Source organism: Engystomops pustulosus, chromosome 3 (genome assembly GCF_040894005.1).
Source record: "Engystomops pustulosus chromosome 3, aEngPut4.maternal, whole genome shotgun sequence".
Classification (NCBI taxonomy): domain Eukaryota; kingdom Metazoa; phylum Chordata; class Amphibia; order Anura; family Leptodactylidae; genus Engystomops; species Engystomops pustulosus.
This window is the reverse complement of record NC_092413.1, coordinates 172058919-172082521: the sequence shown is the minus strand read 5'-3', so window position 1 is coordinate 172082521 and position 23603 is coordinate 172058919.

Sequence of the window (23603 nt, the reverse complement as noted above, 5' to 3'; positions counted from 1 at the left end):
AATTATGCTAATTAATTTATTCACTCCCCCTGTTGCTATAGCAGCCACACCCTATCTCTACCTGTCACCTGCTCTATACACTGTGGGGGCGCGGGACAAGGGTGGACTGCTAGCAAAACTGGAGGAGTAAATAAATTAATATACTAGGCACTCTGAGGCGCCCTGCTGATGTCCCGGAGCGCTTCAGGCTAATTAGGATTATTTTAATAAATCTAGAGTTATAATAAAAGGACTCCCAAGGTACATCGTTCCTCAGGAACTTCTTAATAGGACATGTCTACTGTTAGTAAGACTGATGGTAGATGTTCTTTAAAAATACAAAAACGTTTTGTTATCTGTATATATCCAGAAGATAGAACAAATGCAACATCTTAACCAAGTTGAATAGAGCTTCAGAACCATGATCATAACATAAATACAGCACCATAGACAAAGTACCAGAGCACCAGATCTAAGCCCAGTACATATAGTTAATACAGCACCAGAACCAAGTTTAGAACATAAATACCATCTACCACCAGGATCAAGTATTGTAATTGTATTGTTTATCCGATCGCTTGTTCTAGCCCTTACACTGCAATACACTTGTATTGCAGTGTACGGTGTAAGTAACTGAGCATGCTGTGCATACAGCTGGGTCCTGCCAGAAGGCGAAACTCAGCGGGAAGAGGAGCTGGCAGCCTCGGGGCACACACCGGGGGGTCCATGGGGACACACATAACCATGGCGTGTAAGGGATTAAGCACCCTGGATGGGAGATATTGCACTCCCGGGTGTTAGTGCCGTAGAAAGGCGTCATGTCAGAAGTAGTACCTTTAATGATCACCGTAAACTCCCAATAGGGCAGTCATTAAAGAGTAAAGTCATCTTTTACATTGAATTCTATGGGTACAAATAGTGTCAGTTTCTAAAGTATTTTTTAGACTACCCATCAACATAAAGAAAACCAATATCATGGTAGAAATGCTTCCCTCCTTTACGCTGAACAGCTGCCCACTGACAGTGACTGTACACCTACCTGGGCCTGGAAATACACCAATTAGGAAGCTTCAAGCAAGCCATTCAGGTGGTCAGAGACAAGGCCTGCAGAAGCTACCTCCGGTGACAGTCCGTACAAAGTTTTTTGACAGTATCATATCCCCTATCATTCTGTATGGCAGTAATGTCTGGGGCCCAAACACATACCCAGATTGGTCAAGGTGGGAGTCCAGTCCAACCAAAATAGCTCTGCAAATACCTTCTTCAAGTCCATCAGAGCACCTCAAACAGCGGCTGTAGAGGAGAGCTGGGCTGATTCCCTCTACATATTACAGTCCAGAAGAGAGCGCTATCATTCCTAGCTCACCTACAGAACAGCAATCCAGATTCCTTCAACCATAAAGCAGGGAAGCAGCAGGTGGTCCCTGGAAACCTGGGAGCCAGACATAAATATGGACCAACCACAACTGACCAAAGCCAGGAGAGCTGGTGCTGATAAATAAGGCACAGGAGGAACATGAAAGTGACTGGACTACTAGAGTACTAGACTGGAGTGATAGAGTCATCCAAGAAGCTGACCATCTACCAGGGTCTACAGAGAGACTACAAAGTGGCCCTGTACCTGGAGAAACTTCCAGACCCCAGGGACCGTCAGATCCTGAGCCGCTGAAGACTGAGCTCCCACAACCTGGCCAAGAAGTTTGGGTGGCACAGACAGACATACGTGCCCAGGGAGAGCAGACTGTGCCTACAGTGCCAGGACCAGGAGGCCAACGAGGATGTGGTCTACTTCCTGATACACAGCAGTGAGGGACACTCACTTCAGGAGACTCTCAGATCTCTCAGATCTCCATCCTGCTGGGGGAAGAGGAGACCACAATGGCCATAGTGGCACAATATGTCACTGCTTGCTATAGGCTGAGAGACATGTGATATACCATGAACTATAATAACCCCCCTAAACCCATATCCCCTTTAATCCTGTTCCCCATCACCCTGTACCCCACCTTATTCCCCACAATCCAATATTTTATAAATGCTTTGGCAATGCAAACTTATATTTGATCCTGCCAATACAGTGAAGCTTCTTTGAATTGAAATAGACATATATAGATGCCAGACCCTCCTGACCACTGTAATGGAGATCGGGTGATGCTCTTATATAGAGCTGCATCCTATCTACCAGAGAGGAGAGGCTCTGTACTGCTCTCTCCCTCTGCCTACAGGTACAAGACCTCCTGTGTGTGTATCTGAATGGATGATGCTGAGCTGTGTGTGTGTATCTGAATGGCTGATGCAGAGCTGTGTGTGTATCTGGATGGATGATGCAGTGCTGAGTGTGTATCTGAATGGATGATGCAGAGCTGTGTGCGTGTAATTATGGATGATGCAGAGCTGAGTGTGTAACTATGGATGATGCAGAGCGGAGTTTGTAAATATGGATGATGCATGGCTGAGTTTGTAACTATGGATGATGCAGAGCTGAGTGTGTAACTATGGATGATGCAGAGCTGTGTGTGTAACTATGGATGATGCATGTCTGAGTGTGTAACTATGGATGATGCAGAGCTGAGTGTGTAACTATGGATGATGCAGAGCTGTGTGTGTAACTATGGATAATGCATGTCTGAGTGTGTAACTATGGATAATGCAGAGGTGAGTGTGTAACTATGGATGATGCAGAGCTGAGTTTGTAACTATGGATGATGCAGAGCTGAGTGTATAACTATGGATGATACAGGGCTGAGTTTGTAACTATGGATGATGCAGAGCTGAGTGTGTAACTATGGATGACGCAGAGCTGTGTGTGTAACTATGGATGATGCAGGTCTGAGTGTGTAACTATGGATGATGCAGAGCTGAGTGTGTAACTATGGATGATGCAGAGCTGAGTGTGTAACTATGGATGATGCAGAGCTGTGTGTGTAGCTATGGATGATGCAGGGCTGAGTGTGTAACTATGGATAATGCGGAGCTCAGTGTGTAACTATGGATGATGCAGAGCTTTGTGTGTAACTATGGATGATGCAGAGCTGAGCGTGTAACTATGGATGGTGCAGAGCTGAGCGTTTAAAAATGGATGATGCAGGGACGAGTGTGTAACTATGGGTGATGCAAAGCTGAGTGTGTAACTATGAATGATGAAGAGCTGTCTGTGTAAATGTATGTCTGTGTGTGCTGTGCTTTAGTGCGACCAACAGGGATATTTTAATTGGTGTAAAATATATATTTCCTTTTTTGGAAGCCTAAATCTGGGGTGCGTCCTATAGTAAGAAGCGTCTTTTAGTCCGAAAAATAGATATAAATAAGAGAGTGATAGATGAGGAATAGATAGACAGGCAGACAGATAGATAGATAGATAGATAGATAGATAGTTTTTTGTTCAAAATATTATATACATATTACTAATTGTGTTTAATGCTTTCCCCTGGCCCCATGATGTTTATGTGCACCCTTGTATTCCCAGGTAATTTTACACTATTTTCTGTTCTATCTAATCGGCACTTGCAAATCTTTTAATTTGTAATTTATGAAGCCTTAGGCCCCTAGCAACATATATTCATTATTGGCAACAAGAAATGTTTGAAACTGGGCATATCGCCAACACAAATATTGCTGTTTTCTCTGGTTGTTATTCTTTCAGGTGAGTACTTGATGTGTTTGAGGTGTTTTTATAAATTAATGAGGGAAAGAAAACTAGTTAACAGTGCAGAAATAAATACTGCATAATGTTTCATATGAACTATTCAGCCATTTACAATATGCTGACAACCAAACTCAGCTGATGCGCTTAAAATTAATGAAAAGCACCTTCATATTATCATGTAGCTCTCTCCCTCTCTCTTACTATCACAAGAGTTCAGTCATGAATTGCAACTGAGAAAATGTAACATTATCAGTAGAGATGAGCGGACCCAAACTTTAAGCTCAGGTCTGGGGTTCAGGAGTGACACTGTGCAGCCAATCCAGAAAATTGATGCCTCTACCTACTACACATGGTTATGATTGGGCAATTTGCTGGATTGACTGCAGAGCCACCATTATGTCTGGGTCGCACGGTACACATGCAAACCCTGGACCCAAACTTAAAAAGCAATTCCACGTATCTCTAATTATCAGCCAATTCTTGACAATTCTTGACAAAGTTTTTAATAAACTTTGCACATGTTTGTACAACAGAATGTTAGAAGCTTTGTAATAAGTCGTAGAAGACTAATGTGCTTCACATAGAAATAGAATTGCACCCCCACCTTGTACTGAAGAAGGACCAGCACCCCAACACAGGGTTTTCTAAGGATGGGTTTCAGGTTTGGCTGGTATGAGTTAGTTGACATATTTTCCATAAAAATATGTTTCCTCTAATGCTACTTATAGGGAGTGTAGAACATGGAAAAAAGCAAGACGGTGAGCAATAACGGCAGACACACCAGGCTGTTCAAACACACTCGACATCCGGGCAATTTTCCCTTCCTGCACCAAAATGAAACACAGAGGGAAAAAAAGCAGGAGAAAACAAAAGAGGAAGGTTGTACAAATATGGGTGGAAACAAAGAACAGGGAAACAATCAGACAAAAGGTAAGGAGCAAAGTTAAGAATAAACTAAATAAAGCAATGCAGAATATGCTAGATAGCCCTAGAAAAGACTTTTAGCAAGCAATGGAAAGATGGCAAATTAAAGGGGTTGTATGTTCGGCTAATAATTGATATTTTCTCTGCTTGTTGTCATTTAACAGGGAGTTTCATTGTTTTTCATTGGATAAAAATCTGTCCGTGATCCAAAATAGAAAACAGATCAGCAGGGGAAGAATGGGAGTGGAGAATGTATCTGTCCAGCACTAGCTTGACCATCTGCAGCCCAGAACAAAATCAACAGGAGACCCTATAGTAGAATTCAATTGAAACAGCCAGGAGTGAAATAGGGCAGCATTCAGACTAGTGCAAGACAAAATGCAAAATCTTTACGGAAACAGGATGCCGCTGAAACCTGAATGGGCTCGAATGTTACATTTCGTTACACCTTTTTATCTCAATTTTGGACCCACTACATCTTACACTCTCCAAAAAAGTTGCTTTTTAAATTTGACTTTTTGACTGGCCATTTTCCCAGTTCTCCAGCTAAAAACTAAGTTTATGGTATTGGATGAGTTGCATGTGAAGAGCAGATGGTGCGTGGATTACTTGAGAAGACTCCATTTAGTCATATAGCCTTGCAGTACTTTCTGAATTCATTAACAAGTTCGACAGCTGCCTATTATTTCTCAGTGATATTGTTCCTGCAGCCTGGCTCTCCAGCTGTATAAATATGAGCATCTATCATGCAGTCAGGGAGTAAATGCACATAATATATTGTAGAAGCCGGAGACTAAGACTATAAATCAGTATAAACAAACCATAAATGTATGACTTTATCAGTATGGGTTTTAGCACACAGGACTGGACTCCAGGATGAAAGCAATTTGTCTAGCAAATTATTTTGTAGCAGAGAATTGCTTGTACGGCTTTATCATTTTAATTAGCTTATTTAATAAAGTGACAGAAAATAGATGCTCCATCTCTGAAAGCATAATATTCATAGGAGAATTATGACATTACTACCCTCCATATTTTCCTGCATGATACAATTTCTGACTGCTAAATATAGGAATGGGTCACATAGGAATAGCAGTGGCTGATGTTAAATCTGATATATGCACATCCTTCTTCTCCCTGCTCCAAAAGCTGAGGTATAAGCTTGTTCCCTGGTGACAATGATAGGACAAGGGTTTAGGTTTTGCCATAGGGATATTACTGTATATACCGGTTTGTTATGGAGTTTTAAATGTTTTAACCTCTTAACCTTTTTTCAGTTTTTGTGTTCCTATATCTCACCCTGCTCCTCCAACAAGCCAGGTATTATGATTTTTTCCATTTACAGAGCTTTTTGTGACTTGTATCTGCAGGACAAATTGTACTTCCTAATGACATAATTTGAAGGACATCTACCACCAGGATGAAGGATTGTAAACCAAGCACACTGACATACCGCTGTGTGCCCCCTCTGACAGGAGTTGCACTTATTTTAGCTTCTTATTTAATTTAAGTAAGAAAGACTTTAAAAATTATGCAAATGAGCCTAAGGGATCATTAACTTCTATGGAGCCCGGAGCCCCTCATATTCATTTGCATAATTTGTAAAGCTTTTCTTGTGAAAACAAAGGCAAAAGATAACAAAAGAAGAGTTGATTCTGAGGGGGCACATACCAGCATGTAAGTGTGCTTGGTTTACAGTCCTTCATCCAGGTGATAGATTTCCTTTAATATTTTGTGCAATGTACTCTGCTAATTTTTTTTGGACTTCACAAAATATTTTGTTGCATCATTTTCTTCTTGAATTTGTTTTTACTTATTTTTTTTACTGTTTGGTCCAAATGACACACCTCCCTTTTTTTTTACTAAGTACAATCATAAAGATATCAGAATGTATTGTTTATAGTTATTTCATACTTTTACATACAAATAAAATGTATTAGCATCACTTTATTCTGACACCAGTAAGTATATAACATGATGTCATTTTTATGCAGGTGGAGATAATATTTTCATTGCTACCTTTTGATCACTTTTTATTAAAAGTTTTATGATCGATGAATGGTACTACTGCCTCTGAGAGTAATGAATTACAGGTCTGGGAGCCTTCAAGAGGCTCCAATCTGCATCCACCAATGAATTGCGGTGCCCATGTGCTATCACCGGATAAGTGCTGTTGTTGGGTTCAAACGCATTAAATGCAGTGGTGCCGGCACTGATTGCGTCAGTATCTGGCAAGTATCTGCTCTATAATACAGCAGCCCATTAAAGTCTCCATCACCAAATGCTTATGTTGACCGGTTGGGAAGGCGTTAAGGTTACATTGCAATGATACAATTTAAAGGGAATATAATTTTAAATAAAAAACTTTTCTTCCCTTTTTAACAAAACTTGTCAGGTCTAAATGTATGCGACATAATGACCACATTTTAAAACACCACAATTTTAGGATTGTGTGTCACAAGGCGTCTATCTATATGTGCTTATGTGGGGCCACACAGTGGTTTAGATGTGGATTGCAAGTGGTTAAGAATTTTTTTAGCCTGTCACAAGAGTCTATAGAATCATCTCACAAGAAATGAAAGCATGTAACGGTATTCTTACTTAGGATATTTTTTTCCCCTTCACATATAGTACTATGTAAGTTTAGTTTCCACACACATTTTTATTTTGAATAGATAAAACTTTAGTTAAAGAAATGCTACTTTCAAAATCAAGCATAAGTCATGGACAATTACGCATAGATCCAGGCACTGTGACTGTGGTAATCCTTTTATATTTGTTATCCGTAGACTCCTTTCTTCTAATATCAACTTTTAAAATGAAGATAATGAGCCTCAAGGGCTCAGGTAGATGTTTCTAGGGTCACTCAGTGCAGCTTCATAGGCTGCTACAATGAGCAGAGCAGACCTACCCCCTCCTTCCTTGCTCTTACAGTAAGGAATACCCGTCTATGCCGATGGTAGAATTTCCTCCCTTTATGTATAGAGCATGCCCTCTGTCTATGGTGATGGTAGAACCACCTCTCCTCTAGGTGTAGAGGATGTCCCCTGTCTATAGTGATGGAAGAACTGCCTCTCCTTCAGGTGTAGAGAATTCCCCTTGTCTATGGTGATGGTAGAACCACCTCTCCTCTAGGTGTAGAGGATGCCCCCTGTCTATGGTGATGGTAGAACCACCTCTCCTCTAGGTGTAGAGGATGCCCCCTGTCTATGTTGATGGTAGAATCACCTCTCCTCTATGTGTAGAGGAAGCCCCGTGTCTATGGTGATGGTAGAATCACCTCTCCTCTAGGTGTAGAGGATGCCCCCTGTCTATGGTGATGGTAGAACCACCTCTCCTCTATGTGTAGAGGATGCCCCCTGTCTATGTTGATGGTAGAATCACCTCTCCTCTATGTGTAGAGGAAGCCCTGTGTCTATGGTGATGGTAGAACTGCCTCTCCTCTAGGTGTAGAGGATGCCCCCTGTCTATGGTGATGGTAGAATCGCCTCTCCTCTAGGTGTAGAGGATGCCCCCTGTCTATGGTGATGGTAGAACCTCTTCTCCTCTAGGTGTAGAGGATGCCCCCTGTCTATGTTGATGGTAGAATCACCTCTCCTCTATGTGTAGAGGAAGCCCCGTGTCTATGGTGATGGTAGAACTGCCTCTCCTCTAGGTGTAGAGGATGCCCCCTGTCTATGGTGATGGTAGAACCTCCTCTCCTCTAGGTGTAGAGGATACCCCCTGTCTATGGTGATGGTAGAACCACCTCTCCTCTAGGTGTAGAGGATGCCCCCTGTCTATGTTGATGGTAGAATCACCTCTCCTCTATGTGTAGAGGAAGCCCCGTGTCTATGGTGATGGTAGAATCACCTCTCCTCTAGGTGTAGAGGATGCCCCCTGTCTATGGTGATGGTAGAACCACCTCTCCTCTAGGTGTAGAGGATGCCCCCTGTCTATGTTGATGGTAGAATCACCTCTCCTCTATGTGTAGAGGAAGCCCCGTGTCTATGGTGATGGTAGAACTGCCTCTCCTCTAGGTGTAGAGGATGCCCCCTGTCTATGGTGATGGTAGAACCTCCTCTCCTCTAGGTGTAGAGGATACCCCCTGTCTATGGTGATGGTAGAATCGCCTCTCCTCTAGGTGTAGAGGATGCCCCCTGTCTATGGTGATGGTAGAACCTCTTCTCCTCTATGTGTAGAGGATGCCCCCTGTCTATGGTGATGGTAGAATTGCCTCTACTCTAGGTGTAGAGGATGCCCTCTGTCTATGGTGATGGTAGAATCACCTCTCTTCTAGGTATAGAGAATGCCCCCTGTCTATGATGATGGTAGAACCTCCTCTCCTGTAGGTATAGAGGATGCCCTCTGTCTATGATGATGGTAGAATCACCTCTCCTCTAGGTGTAGAGGATGCCCCCTGTCTATGGTGATGGTAGAACCTCTTCTCCTCTATGTGTAGAGGATGCCCCCTGTCTATGGTGATGGTAGAATTGCCTCTCCTCTAGGTGTAGAGGATGCCCTCTGTCTATGGTGATGGTAGAATCACCTCTCTTCTAGGTATAGAGAATGCCCCCTGTCTATGATGATGGTAGAACCTCCTCTCCTGTAGGTATAGAGGATGCCCTCTGTCTATGATGATGGTAGAATCACCTCTCCTCTAGGTGTAGAGGATACCCCCTGTCTAAAGCTATGGTAAAACTGTCTATTCACTATGGTGTTGGTAGCACCACTTCTCCTCTAGGTATCGGGGATTCATCCTGTCTATGGTGCTGGTAGCATCACCTCTCCTCTAGGTTTAGCGGATGCGGATGTCCTGGTCACAGGACAATGCACTGTGCCACGATTCACTAACATCGTGAACACAATTTTAAAGTTAAACCCCGCGGTTTGTCCGTATGAGTCAGATTGTCCGATGGCCTGCCACCCGATATGTGTCGCATGAAAGCTGGTGCCGCTGCGCCAAAATCCGATCGCGTGCGCCAAAATCCCCTTCTAAATGCCTGTCCCAGCGGCGCAAATCCAAAAACATTGGAATATCCGACTAAAGTGCTGTCCGCAGGACCCTTAGTAAATAAGCCCCAATGTCTTTTTGTTTGTAGCTTTTTTTATACCCTAGCAAAGAGTGGATTTAGCAGGAACAAGTTACATACTCTAAGCCAGAGGTCCCCAACCGCCGGTCCGCGGACCAGGACCGGGCCGTTGGAGTTCATCAGCCGGTCCGCGCAGGGGCGGCACCGGCCAGCACTGAGCTCCCGCACCGGACGGGACCACGTTGCAGCCCTAAGTCCGGCACCTTGCTCCTCGACGCTGCCAGCACCTTGCGCCCACCCCCCGACGCCGCCGGCACCTTACAACGGCCCCCAGACCCTGCCGGCACGGAGCTCCCCCCCCTCCAGGCTCTCGGCTCCCTGCTCCCCCTGCCACCGCTCAAGCTCCAGTCTCCTTTCCCGCTCCCTCTGCTAACGTCCTCCCTGCTCCCGGCTCTCCGCCCCCCGCTCCCGGCTCTCCGCTCCCTCTGGTACCCGGCTCTCCGCCCCCCGCTCCCGGCTCTCCACTCCCGTCTCAACCTGTCTCTGCTAACGCCCCCCCCCCCCTCCTCCAGGCTCTCGGCTCCCTGCCCCTGCTCAAGCTCCAGGCTCGACTACTGCTTCCTCCGCTCTCGGCTCTACGCTCCCTCTGCCACCCCGCTCCCGGTTCTCGGCTCTTGACCTACCCGCTTCCGGCTCTCCGCTCCCGGCTCCCCTTCCACTCCCGTCTCAACCCGGCTCCGCTAACGTCCCCCCCTTCAGGCTCCCGGCTCCCTGCTCCCCCTGCCCCCGCTTAAGCTTCAGGTTCCCTTGCCTCCCGGCTTTCACGACCTACTCGCTCCCGGCTACCTCACCGCGCCACCACCGCTGCAGGACAAGGCACCGAAATTTCCAAGAACACAATAGGTAAGGTTACTTTATCTTTGCATATATATGTATAATATGTGTATATATGTGTAAATATATGTAATATGTGTGTGTATATATGTGTGTTTGTATATATGTATATGTGTGTGTGTATATATGTATGTGTAAGTATGTGTATATGTGTATATGCTGTATCTACTGTTTGTTTAGGTGTATATATGCTGTATGTATATGCAGCATTTGTGATATTTGTGATATTTATCAGGGCTTCTATTTTGTACTACATGGCAGTACTCGGTATGCATTTTATACTACTTGGCGGTACGTTGTATCTATTTTATAATACTTGGTGGCATGCTGTGTGCATTTTATACTACATGGCGGTATTCTGTATGCATTTTATACTACATGGTGATACGCTGTATGCATTTTATAGTACACGGTGATACGCTGTATGCATTTTATACTACATGGCGGTATTCTGTATGCATTTTATACTACATGGTGATACGCTGTACGCATTTTATACTACATGGCGATACGCTGTATGCATTTTATACTACATGGCGGTATTCTGTATGCATTTTATACTACATGGTGATACGCTGTACGCATTTTATACTACATGGCGATATGCTGTATGCATTTTATACTACATGGCAGTATTCTGTATGCATTTTATACTAAATGGCGGTATTCTGTATGCATTTTATGCTACATGGCGGTATTCTGTATGCATTTTATACTACATGGTGATACGCTGTATGCATTTTATACTACATGGCAGTACTCTGTATGCATTTTATACTACATGGCGATACGCTGTATGCATTTTATACTACATGGCGATACGCTGTATGCATTTTATACTACATGGCGATACGCTGTATGCATTTTATACTACATGGTGATACGCTGTATGCATTTTGCATTGCTTTATTTTTACACCAAACCAATATGATGGATCTGTTCCGGACACTCCCTGATATCTTATATTATAAGCTCCACCCTCCATAACCCCACCCCATATGACCAAAGCCCCGCCCCCACCGAGCCATGGAAAACTGGTCTAGCTTAAAGCCGGTCCCTGGTGCAAAAAAGGTTGGAGACCTCTGCTCTAAGCCTTTCCTTTATATTTCCCATCCCTTATCAGCCCACCCACAAAACCCACAAAATTTGTGTAAAGTAAAACCACCACCAAAAAAGCAACCACCATGTTTTTTTTCAGTCTTAAGATGCTTTCATTTCCCATCCAGGTCACTAGAATTAGCCCAGGATATCGCTCTAAAGGACATCACTGGCTGTGATGAACAAATGAACAAATGGGACAAGGGGGTGAATATGAATTGGGGGGGTGTGCATGTTTAACAAGAGGGCGGAGGCCTGACACCTCTTGGCTTATTTACAAAGATGATTTCTCAACAATTTAAGAACTCCAGAACTAAGTAAAGAAGGTGCCATCCCCTAATTCAGGTAGCGAGCATGACATTGTTGACAGTCTACCATCAGTATATCTGATGGAAGACAACAGTAACTAAATGTACAGTAGGTTAGAGAATTCTCCCCATTAGAGCTTTCTACTGTTACATCAGAACAGCTTTTCTTTGTAAGATTTGTCTGCTAAATTAATTTGGCATCTGCTATTAAATTTGTCCTCTATTGACAGTATACTAAGTGGTAGTAGATGACACACAATTTCACTCTTGGTGAAAAGAGTCTTGTTGTAAAGGGGTTAGATATGTTTTACCAGTAATTTATGTTCTGGAGGAAAGGACATATTGGCAGATGTTGTTGAAAACTGTTGTTGATAACATTTCACAAAACTGAAAGTGAGAATGAGGAATGCTGATAAGATACCTCAGCAAACCTCTATGATTAAAGAGAAGCCAGTGAAGTAACCTCCTGGTTGCACTTTGCTAAAATACAGGAAGTGACACAGAAAGAAAGTGACTATTTGGATGTCAGAAGTACGCTACTCGCTGATAAACACAACAGGACTGTTTTTTGAGTAAAATTACATGTATCTTTAACACTACAGCATCTATCTAACACCCTTATAACATCCAAAACAGGTGCAGTGTTTCCTTTTGTTTTGAGACTATGGGGCTTATTTACTAAGGGTCCACGGATCGCCTTTCTGTCGGACTTCCCGGACTCCAATGTTTTTGGGATTTGCGCCACTTTGACAGGTATTTAGGAGTGGATTGTGTCACACGCAGTCGGATTTTGGGGCAGCGGCACCGTATTTGCGACAGAAATCAGGGGGGTGGCTGATTCAGACTGAGCGTGGGATTTAAGTGGTTGTGTCGCAACCAATGCACTTACATACACCGGGAAGAAGATGGTGAACTCCAGTGGACCTGAACGGAGACGCAGGATATCAAGCGCACAATGTTAGTGAATCACGGCACAGTACATTGTCGTCGGAGTATGCACTTTTGAGAACTCCTCCGGACGGGTAGGTAAATGTGAACCTATATGTGTCACACATGTTAGGGGAGGTAACAACTTCTCAGCAAAGTGAATCATAGGTGACCACTTTTCAGATTGGAGATGTTCTCTTTATGTATATGTCAATTCCAGTATCAAGTGAAGCAGAGTGACAGAGCCATATAGTCCCTGTCATCAGTGGCGGCTCCTCTTGTCAATTTCATACATTATAATTATTTACAGTCCCTATTAGTTTCCAGAGGTTTGTCCTGCTCAGCCCGCAGGCTGTATAAGTGGGGGGACTGCAGGACTGGCCGTGATCTTTTCCTTTAAGGGGCACTGTCCCTCCTGCTCTCCCCCTCCCCTTTCCTCCTCTGTTTAAGCTCCCATTGGTGGCCAGCGAGTTCCGCTGGCCACTGGGGGGCAGCGGGCCAGGATATTTATTCATGAGCGCGGAGCTAGCCCAGCCTCTTTGACTGCTCCGCGCTCACGAGATCCCACCCACCCTCCCTATGTTACTATTGTATATTATTGGCTTGTTAATATTTAATGCTTTGCTGTTTGTTATTGCGTTGTTCATGTTGTTGTTGGTAGTCACAGCTTGGCCTGTGGTGGAATCTTGACCCTCTCGGCTGGTAGTTAAATCACCTGACGGAACAACTAGGACATGCCCCCGCGGAGGCGGGGCCAGGCATGCAAGGTGAAATTAGGGTAAGGGTCAGGGTTCTCCCCACAGGTCGCTTATTTGGTTATTGTAAATAATAAAGCTGTGGCCGACCCCCAGTTTTTTATCCCAAAAGTTGTATTTTGTGTTGGTTTTTTGGAAAGGGGAACGGGGTACATTTTGGTGGGTAAAACATTAATACGGTCAGTCTTATAGCGATTGCCTCTCCAATATACCGTTATCATGAATGGTGGATGCTAGAGCTTGGTTCTATCAAGGACATTAGGATGGAGTAACTTATTATATTTTTCTTCCTCTGCTGGGTAACTTCCCTTTCTTTACAGGTACAACCTTGTTCCCTTAGGCTTCTTTCACACGTGTGTTGCAGATCACGTCAGAGTCTGATCAGAGGACGATCAGGGTTTGGTAAGTTAAAAACTGACATTTTTCATCAGAGTTTGTTCAGTGTCTCAGTTTATCACGCACCTTTTTTTTTGTTTTCAATGCATTTTTCACGGGCAGATAACGCAAGTGAAAAAGACTCAGGACTGAGGTCTCTCTTTTCTATGGCAATTGATCAGTGAAATTGCACTGGCTTTGGACTTGCATGTGTCTCAGAGTGCAATGCGTTTTTGATGCATCATCATAGACTTGTATGGTGCATTTTTCACGCGTGTGACTTGCAAAAGTAGAGCATGCCGAGATTTAAACATTTTTTTGTTGTGCGTGAAAAAAATTGCAAGACTGAAAAAAGAATTGATTACAATGGGTCAGAGTTCAATGCAAGTTCAGTGAATCAAAAGCACACATAGAACACGTGCATGAAAAATAGAAGTATGAAGGGGGCCTTAGTGTTCTGCGTGTGCTTTGGAGGGACAGAACTTGCATTGCACACTGACCCATTGTAGTCATTGTATATGTATATAGAATTATTAAAAGATAATGTCCAGCACAACTCCCTAAGGTTAGTCTGATACCTGTATGTCTTCTGAATAACTATTTCCCAAAAAGGATAACCTTGCACTAGGTAGCGCTATCCTTTCTGTTCTCTATTTCTCTTTTTTTCCTCATAAGTTTTCAGGATGTGACACAGTGTGCATTTTGTTTCATGCTGTTGCCACTCAATTGTGGTGAAGCGCAGTGATAAATGTTGCACAAACTCCATGTAAACACCACCATGCTCCTTTAGGTGCACAGTTTTCTAAAGTGTCGGACAAAGTGCCACCATGACACAACAGTGGCCCAAACACTTCATAAATACATGTCCAAACAACCTTTTTTTGGTGCAAACTTAGAAAAATAATCTTAGACACAACACAGGCACAATAATATATCTGGACCATAGAGTATGGGTTATAAAATATCTTTTTCAGGACATTCCACCTCACCACAGCCAGTGACTTCTGTTATTCATGTCAAAGCGCAAAGAAGTCACAGTATCCAAATATGTTCCATCATCATGACTAGATGATGAGCTAATGAAATAATAAAAACACTTTGGATTTGGATTCAAAAATACTAAATGTACTAACTTGTTCCCAATTCCAGAATCCTCAATAGTAACAGAACCTAAGACTTGTCTTCCAAGACAGCAACTTCAAAAGTTCACTCAAAAGATTTACATGACTGATACGTTTGCATCTTGTGAGACATTACGAGGTTTCAGACATGGTTTTCTTTTTACAGAAAACTATTGTGATGTATATTTGCAAATACTTTGACTACACTGCACATGATTCCAAAAATATATAATTTAAAATAAACAAGATGTAAGAAACACTTCTTGCTGGTAGAGGGAGCTCTGCCTTAAAAATCATAGCAGGAGAATGTCAATATTTGCTACAGATGAAAAAGAAATGGATGCTCAACTTGTGCTGTCCCCTCATTCTAAAAAAACCCATATCAGTTTCGTTATAACAATACTCAATTTCTTTGCATATAACTGTTTAAAAATAATACATTTCAGCATTGCAGCCATTGCAGCATCTGTTCCTTTTTCTGAAACTTTTTCTGGAAAGGGGGCATACACCAAAAATAATGCAACGTTTTCGCAAATCTTCCTGGCATCATTTAAGCCCCTTTCCCTAGAAGCATTTTTCTCATACAAGTCTAATGCGATCCGTCATTGGATTGGACTCGCACTAAACATAGCTGTTCAATAGATCTTTACGCACATCAGTTTTTATCACTGTGCGTCGGCGTTGCAATGCATCAAAACTAGAGTATGTCCTACTTTTACCATCCTGAAAGTAGTAAACACACATATTTTATCAATTATTATACCAAAAACATAGATACCTGTAGTTACTATGCCGAACAAATAAATATTTACTTGCAATGAATATACAGCACACATAAATATATCCCTGGAAAGAATATAATGCACAAATAAATATATACCAGCATTGAATACCCTCACATAAATACATCAGTTATAAATGTACTGCACACTAGTGCTGCAATCATGTAGATACAGACATCACAAACTGCTCAAATTAGGTTGTATCTTTGTCCTTCTCCCTCTGTACTGGCATTGTGCTTCCTGGTCTTCTTTCTAGAAGATTCCTCAAGAATGACAATCCTTCTACATCAGGTACAGAATGTAATCACATCTTTTCCCGACCATGTCTTATCACTGAGGAATTTGCCAGTCTTGTGATTTCAGCCTCTGGAGCACATTTCCACACTGTGACCCTAAAAACATAACAGTCAGTATGATGTCCTCTTGATAACAGTTATGTCCCCAGGGGGCTCCTTAGTAATATTTACCCCTTAAAACTAATGTCACCCCATATACCGTTTATACACTCTTACTTTTCAATATTTTATAGAATATTCTAAAGTATACTATCCCCTCTTTAATTCATTTGTAGAGCCTATTTAATTTAGCTTGCACAGCAGTCCCCCGTAATGTATCTCAGCAGTCCCCTTGACTCCATTATCTTCTCCTGAAGACAAGTCTTCTATTGTATCAGATTTATCATCCATCATCAGACACTGTGATAAATATTACTGTTTCAGCAATGTATCTATGTAGTCGGGGTGTACCAAGCCTGTCTGCTGCCTGAGGCGAGCCATAAAGAGACACCCCCCCCCCCTGCCCATATATGTAACATATCAGGGAGTGTCAGGACCAAATCCATCATATATCCATCCCCCCTCCTACCAGTCTATATTTCCTCATGTTTCCTCTGCCAATATTCTTACATAAGGCAGATATGACTGTAAAGTTAGGCAATTTAGATTTTGTTAAAAATCCCTGAAAGCAGGATACCAATAGATCACCATTCACATCTCTAATAGATTATGGATGATCAATGGGTGGATCCTACTGGCAAACTCAACCAAAATCAAGTGTTTTGTTGCGGATAAATTGCACATTTCTCAGCAAGCATTTCAACCTGTGCATAGTGCATTGCCCTGGCCAGACTTTTGTATGTATTTCGTCTCTCAGACACCACGTTTATTAACCTCTTCCATTAAAGTGATGTATCTTTCTTGTGAAGAAGGATTTACAGGCGGTCCCCTACTTAAGAACACCCTACTTACAGACGACCCCTAGTTATGAAACACTAGCTGTTGGTAATTTATTGTCCTTTAGCCTGAGGCTACAATGATCAGCTATGACAGTTATCAAAGTGTCTGTAATTTAAGCTTTATTGTTAATCCTGGTTGTTATGACAACCCAACATTTTCAAAAATCAAATTGTCACAGAGACCAAAAAAATTTTGGGTGGAGTTACAATTATAAAATATACAATTCCAACTTACATACAAATTCAACTTAAGAACAAACCTACAGAACATATCTTGTATGTAACCCGGGGACTGCCTGTATTGGCATTCATTAGTAAATAAATTATTCCTTTATAATGCTTTCATGCTGGGCTTCTTAGATTGCTATTATTTTTTGCACCCCCCTACACCTATCATATTTTGGCTTTATGTAGAATGGGCTGTATATATGAAAGTATCAGTGGCAATGGGAGTGAGTCCGTGCCCCTCTCAGTGGTGTCACCTGTCCCGGCCCTCACTTACCTCTCCACGCTCCTGCTTCCTCCTTGTCCAGTCACCGCGTCCATGCTCCTTAGGGTACGGGCGCGCTGGCTCTCGAAGATTTAAAGGACCAGTACACCGCCAATTGGCGCTGGCCACTTCCGAGTTTTTCATATAAGCCGGCTGCTCCCATAAACCCTTTGTGCTTCATGCATCTCAGAAAGCTTCCTCCCTGCGTTCCTTGTGTTCCTGTTCTGTTCTCTCGTTGTGACCCGGGACCTGACCTTGACTCTGCACCTCTGCCGCCTGCGTTGAACATCTGCCTGCTTCTGACCACAAGATTGCCTGCTGTTCCTGTACCTCGACCTTGGCTGCCACCGCGGGCTAGTCGCACCTAGGGAATGACCTGTTGGCACCACGACGCAGCAAGACCATCCTGCTTTGCGGCGGGCCCTGCTGAAGACCAGGTGCCACTTAGATTCCAGTCCCATGTGTCGGCTAGTGCCATTGTCCCCGGTGATCCAGGGGGTTCACTGACTCCAAGCCCTAATAGACAGATTCCCTTTAAACTATGTAATTATGAAGGGAATTCCCAAAGCAGACATTGATGAAACTACTTATCACTAAATTTGAATTTATAACAAGACAGTACAGGTTCAATGACACTAGAAACACAATGAGCACTGTTGTACAGTTTTATAGCAAGAAAAAGTACAATATTAACCCCTTAAGGACTTACCTCGCTATCACCTTAAGGACCCAGCCCTATATTTCAAATCTGTAATTATAAGTTTAGAACACTTAAACTTACCAAGGTGATTTTCAGCTTGTCTTTTCGTGATACATTGTACTTCATACAAGTGGTATATTTGGGTTGATAAAAATTTTTTACATTTGGTGACAATTTAGACACATTTGTGATTTTCTGTTTTATAAATGTTACGCTTATCATACAATTCGTTTGACATCCCAAATAGATTACTAACTAACATTAAACATATCTCTGCTTTATGTTGATGTTATTTTAATAGGATGTTCGGAAGCTTACAAATCAATTAGCAATTTTCCATTTTTTCCAGAAATTTTTAGATTCAATTATTTTAGAGGCCTATTCATACCTATAGGAGTTTTAAAATGGCTATTTATTAGAAACTCCCCACAAAGCACCACATTTCTATATAATACCCCTCAAACTATTCAAAACAGCTCTTTGTAAAGCTTGTTAACCATTTAAGCATCGAACATGTAATAAAACAAAACAATTACTTTATTAACTTTATTACTATACTTTATTAACTTTTTTGGCTAGGATGCAAATAAAAATATCTATTCTGATACTTATTTTTTACCTTTATTTTTTGTTTTATACATATAACACAGATTTAATGTTATTTATCTTGTATGGGTCAGTATCATTTCAATGAAATCCCATTTTTAAAGCTTTTTAAGTTTGAATAGTTTTGGAAAATAAAAACACATTTGGAGAGAAAAAACACTATGGGGCAGATTTATCAAGTGTCTGAAAGTCAGAATATTTCCAGTTGCCCATGGCAACCAATCACAGCTCAGCTTTCATTTTACCAGTGCTCATGAATATTTTAAAGGGGAGCTGTCATTGGTTGCCATGGGCAACTGGAAATATTCTGACTTTCAGACACTTGATAAATCTGCCCCTATGTTTTTCATCGCTGTCTTCTAAGAGGCATAATATTTAGATTTTTTTGTTGATTGAGCTGCATTAGGGATCATTTTTTTGCAGAATGAGTTGTACTTTTTATTTGAATCATTGTGATGTAAATGTGACATTTTGATTACTCCCTCACTGCAGTCACCGTTAACTTTTATCAATGGCGACAGCACTGAAGGATGAAAATGTACATTCAGGGGCCTGGTCATACATTTTCATCCCAGGTCATTAAGGGGTTAAGTAAATAATATGAAAGTAGTTAATCCAATGTTTTTGTATATAGTATTTGATATAATGCTGTAATGAGTCTACTTTAACCCTTTAACGAAATGTGACGTACTACTGACGTATTCCTTTAGCGACAGACATACATACATACACACACATACACATACATCCAGCTTTATATATAAGACTAGATCATGAATTAACTTCAGTCTGTCCCTAGCTGAGTATCTAACAAAGACATCAAACAATAGTAAACCTTATGGGCTATGCCGCTGTAAACAGGGGAAACATGGTAACATCTATGTTGTGTCTAGGAGTGTTTTAAACATTTACCATTGGAATCATACCCAAAATTACATATTTAGTCACAAGTAACTGACTAGATGGGTGCTAGAGGACTGGCTGTCTGTAGACACACAGCCAACTATTACTATCAGCTCAATGATAAAATAGTGTAATATATAGAGATGGATACAAAAGAAGATGACTAGTAGAAAAACTAGTTGAGGTGGTTTCAGTTCAAATGTTGTTTACCATAGTAAAAGAATAGACTATTGTTCTAGGTTACACTAGTAAAAAATTCCATTCAGCTTAAAGCATAAATATCCATTGGAATTAAATAGCAACAATACTAGATTGAGTAACAAGCACTGTCATTGGAAATGGATTGGTACAATGTATACTGCAACTTTTGCAGTATACTGCAGTTTTGCTTAATCCTTTGCTTCAATAGACTGATAATGGTGTATTCAAAATGTTATAATGACATAAGTGATAAGCGAAATCCTGCAGTAAAGTTATAGCATAAAACAAAAGACGATGATAACATTTTGAATAATACCTACCGTAATAAACATGGTTCCGCATAACAGTGGAATAGAAACAAAGTCCTCAGTGTTCTTCACAGCAATCTTCGCCCACTCAGGCACTACTACTATAAAGAAGACCTGTCACATGAAATGTGGCCTGTCAAACTGTTCAATACTGCCCAGTTTAAGACTGCAGACCCACACATTATACATCACGCAATGATCTATTGCCTGTAGACTACATTAACAAAGCAAAGTTGAAGTTCAATTAGTTAAATTTTGGTAAGATTGTATAAGATCACTAACCACTTCATGGACTACTGTTTTAGTGGGTCCCTACACTAGTGGGGGTGACAGCACATGGCGTCCACTGTCGCCACAACACTGCAGGGACCAAGATCCAGCATCTCTCCAGTACCCATACTGAGGGACTAGGCCTCTGTGGTTTTGAGACCTGGGTTCCCACCAGCAATGCACCACAGAAACAGCGGATGCCATGTAGTACTGCACTGTGTGAACAGGTTTAGGTTTATTGAGGTCTCAGAAACTGCCTCAGAGCAAGTAGGCAGCCATTAGAAGTAGTCACCTACGAATAAAAAACACTTGGGCCAAATGGGGCCAGGAAAATAAATAATTAAAAGAGGGGACAGAATTCAAACTAAACCAACATTTTGAGAGAGAAAGATCTGGATCACATCCACACATTACATGATGATCTATTGCCATTACTCTACGTGAACATGATCTATTGCCACTGGTTCTGTGTTGTGATGCTGTACCAAGTATTGGAGGGACCCAAAAGAATGAGGTCCCTGTGAAGTGGTAAGTGGGCTTATGCAATTTGATCAAAATGTACCTCAAATTTGTTTTGTTTATGTAGCCTAGCAGCAATAGATCAATGTATAATGTGTGGATGTGCGGTACAGATCTGGATATGGCAATCAGGCTGTTCACTCACTCTCCTCTCATCCCAGGAAAGTATGGGAGGAAGTACAGAGAACAGAGAAGACATAGCACACAGAGGTGCAATGACAGAGCTGCCACTTCCTGTAATTACTAGGCAGAAATCATAAACAAGTGCCCCTTCACTCTACATTCCAGTCACCCTTCACCAGAATGCCAGGGTGACTGGAAAGGGCTGAAGCAGGATGATAGCAGAGAAACAGATGCAGTAATGAAAATATATTGGAAAAACGTTAGTTTTGAGTTTCTGCAGTTATAGAATAAAACTTTATAAATATAACCATTGAGCATTAAGAATTTGCTGCCCCCAAAATTCAAGGCTAAAAAATATATGGGTGGCAACAATATTCACAAGTTTGTACCTTTGGAAAGAGCTCAAAATTGGGGAATTACATATCACAGATTGGGGAAAAGAATTGTGCCTCTTCCAAACTTTGCAAATGAAGGGAATAAATTGCATCATCAAAACAATGGAAATATATATGGAAAAGCATAATAGCAAACTGTTCACTCTTCAAGGTGAAACAATTTGTTCCCAACAACATTCTTCTATTTCCTGCTCTTCTTTATTAATGTTTCCTGGTTCTCATGCATCTTAACAGCTTCCTCTATATCACTAAAGTAATATGCAAAGAGTCAGATAAGGGCGAAACGCGTAGGTCGCTTTACTTGGACCCTCACACCTATGCTATCTGCCTATTCTGGATTTTAACGGCATTCAATAAAGAATTTTTGATTTTACTTGCAACATCCCTGAAAGCGCAGACTTCGTTTGTTCAAAAGGGTCCACTATACAATTAAATTTACATTAAAAAATTGTTCTAACTCCCATAGTAAATACTTCCACCAATTGTCATTTAAAGGTAGATATTAGGACAATCTATTATCTATGTTTTTATTGTTCACAATAAGTTCTGCAGCACTTTTATAACTTACTTAAACATCCTATATGATTTTCCCTATAGTAACTATGTTATCTATATTATTAATGAGAGAAGGAATGCTATATTTTAAAACCTGGCATTGGTCACAAAGCCCCCCTACATATTTTGCCAGTCAAGCAGGCTTCATAAGGGGAACCATGTCTATGCTAACTCACGCCAACGTGCCGCACAAGCAACAGTGGTGTAAGGCCAATAGAGAAGCCCCATACCTAACCACAGTTCAGCCGGGGGACTATGATATACAACAGTGTTGGCAAATTTATGACACGCGTGCTTTGAATGTCTAAAGTGTTAGTTTCTATTTATCGAGGAGATTTAGAGCACAAGTATTTTTAGTCTAAATAAAGACATCAAAAAGTTAAAATTAAATACAATAGAGATATGATATTCTCTATTACAGAATATATATGTCACGGGTGGTCCCGCGACCCATATTGCAGGCTGTGGGCTCACCCATGTCCCTCCCCCCCGCAAGTGCATCGCGCGCGCATCTCACCTCTCCTGGCTCCTGCTATGACTCCCTCCACCGTGCGCGTTCTCAGCTCCTACGGCACGCACGCGACGGCTTCTCTAGATTTAAAGACCAGCTCGTTGTTAATGGGCGCTGGTAATTTTTAGGAAAACTATATAAGCCTGCCTCTTCCTGTGCAACCGACCGGATCTTCGTGCCTTGAGCCTTAGAGAAAGCTGTGTTTGATGCCTTGCGCTATTTCTGTGATTTCCCGTTGTGACCCCGGTTCCATTTCTGACTTTGCTCCTTTGCCGCCTGCCCTGACCTCCTGCCTGTCCCCGACTACGAGATTGCCTGCCATTTCTGTACCTCGACCTTGGCGACCTGGTGGTACCATGCTGCAGCAAGTCCAACCCGCTTTGCGGCGGGCTCTGGTGAAAACCGGGTACCACTTAGACTCTGGTCCCAGGTAGTGGCTTGTGTCATCATCCGCAGTCCGCATGATCCACTACCTCTGAACCTGACAATATAATCTAATCTGACAGTATAACAGTAATTATGGATCTCTTCCCATTAACAATAAAATAACATTCAAACAACAATAAAGTATGAATTGTGTAATTATAATTATAAGTAAAGAGCTAGGGGCAATTCTGCTTCATGGTTTCCTTTATAGAAGCATCTCAATAGAGAGTGAAGAACAATGACGATTGCACATTTGTATAGCACCTCTGTTCTATTCAGGCTAATTCTCTTGAGTTTGAGAAGTTGTGATGCAAATATGTGTGCCAAAGTATCAGTTTTACTTGTTATTCATAACAATGTGACCACGGATTCTACCAGGTGATTGAAGTAAAGTTTGTTCTACATATTGGGGCAGCTGCAATGAGCAACATTTACTATGATTTTACAATTAAAAATTTGTGTGATCATAATATTTTTAAAATTTATCAGGTTAGTAATAGATTTCACTTGTGGCATATAATGGGAGAACACACCAGTAGTA